The sequence below is a fragment of the Crocuta crocuta genome, unplaced genomic scaffold (genome assembly GCF_008692635.1).
Source record: "Crocuta crocuta isolate KB4526 unplaced genomic scaffold, BGI_CrCroc_1.0 scaffold167, whole genome shotgun sequence".
NCBI classification, from domain to species: domain Eukaryota; kingdom Metazoa; phylum Chordata; class Mammalia; order Carnivora; family Hyaenidae; genus Crocuta; species Crocuta crocuta.
In genome coordinates, this window is record NW_027532406.1 from 2587088 (window position 1) to 2589161 (window position 2074).

Sequence of the window (2074 nt, forward strand, 5' to 3'; positions counted from 1 at the left end):
GCCCTTCGTGTCTGTCTCTGCTGTACCGAGGTGTTTTTTACATTTAAGAAAAAAAAAGAAAAAAAGATTGTTTTAAAAAAATGGAATCCATACCATGATGCGTTTTAAAACCACCGATAGCCCTTGGGCTGGCAAGAAGGCAGGAGTTTGTGTGACACCCATCCTGGCATGAGCAGCTGGCTCACCCACCAGCCCTGAAGAGGTGAGCTCGGCCTCTGGCCTCCGTGGACTGAGGGGACCAGGCAAGAACTCTGACAGAGCTTTGGGGGCTGTGATGTGATTGCAGCCCCTGAGGTGGCCTGCCTGCCCCAGGTCTAGGAATGGACTTCTTCTGAACTTGCATAGCGCCTAGAATGAGGCTGATGAGAACATCGTGGCCATCAGACCTACTTGGGAGAGAACGCAGAGCTCCCAGCCTGCTGTGGAGGCAGCTGAGAAGCAGTGGCCTCGGGACTGAGGGCCTGGACATTGCTGTACTGTTCCATTTAGTGTAGAAGGGAAGAGAATTGGTGCTGCAGAAGTGTGTCCGCTACAAAGCTGATGAGAAACCTCGTGTTAGTCTGACATGTACTCACTCATCCATTTCTATAGGATGCACAATGCACGTGGGCCCTGATACTGAGGCCCAACACCTGCAGCTGGGAAGGGGGAGGGGTTGCTGCTTTGCTTTGTGTTTGTTTTCTTATAACTTAGCAAGGAGAGAGCCAGGCCCTGGTCAGGGCTCCCCTTGCTGCCTTGGCAGTTCCGTTTCTGTGCTGATTTGGACCATCTTTGTCTTGACTTTTCATAGTGGTGGTCCCTGTGCTGACCCTCATCTGGGCCTGGGCCCTCTGCCAAGTGCCCCTGTGGGATGGGAGGAGTGAGGCAGCAGGATTGAGTTGATGGTTGTTTCTATGCATTCAGGCTGCCCTCAGGACTGCCTCCCTTCCAACTCTTCCCTTGCTGCACGTCCATCTCTTTACCTGTCTTTGAGATTGACCTGACTGCTCTGGCAAGAAGAGGTGTTCTCTTTAAAGAGGCCTCTCTACAGACCAACTGAAGTATATGACTTACTGCTGGACAATCTGCATGGGCATCACCCCCCCTCACCTGCATGTACCCAAAAGAGGTGTCCAGAGCCAAGGTTCCTACATTCATTGTCCCTCTCTGTGCTCAAGGAGTTCCATTCCAGGAAGAAAAGATCTATACCCTAAGCAGATAGCAGAGAAGATAATGGAGGAGCAATTGGTCATGGCCTTGGTTTCCCCCAGAACAACTATGCAGACTTAACCTGCACAAATATCTGCACTATTGGGGGAAAGGTGGGTAAACCCCAGCTTCCTGAACTATCTTCAGGAGGCAGAGGAGCTGGGAGAAGAGGCAAAGCTACAGGTTTACCTTAGAGCCCGCTGAGAAAAGAGCAAACTCACAGGTGCTGGTGCTTGGGTTTAGCCAGGCTCCTCTGAGCACCTCATGCATGCCTCAGCCCCTGGGCCCCAGCCCTTTCTTGCCCTGCAGCCTGCAGTACCAGCACGCAGACGCCTTCACCACAGGGTTTGGTTTTGCTGGCTTGAAGACAAATGGTCTTAGAGTTCATTAAGACCCATAGCTTCATATGGCTGCTCCAGCCCCACTTCTTAGCATTCTTATTCCTCTTCTGGGGCTAATGTCAGCATCTATAGACAATAGACTATTAAAAAAAAAAATCACCTTTTAAACAGGAAATGGAAGGCATTTGATGCAGAATTTTTGCATGATGACATAGAAATAATTTAAAAATAGTTAGTGTTTGTTCTGAATGTTGGTAGACCCTTCATAGCTTTGTTACAATGAAACCTTGAACTGAAGATATTTAATAAAATAACCTTTAAACAGTCCATTGTGTTACTGCTGTTGGAAGCTTATGGCCAAAGGCTGATTTGAGCAGTCTGGGTTACAAGGCTTCAGAGGGGGAGATGTAGCTTCCCCCACACCTTGGGGCCCACTTTAAAATAAAACTTCCTCATAAACTCATCAGCCTGAGACTCAGGCCCACCGGGCTGCTGAGGCGAGTTGGGGGTGGGGAGAAAAGATAGCGGACCCNGGAGATGGCGGA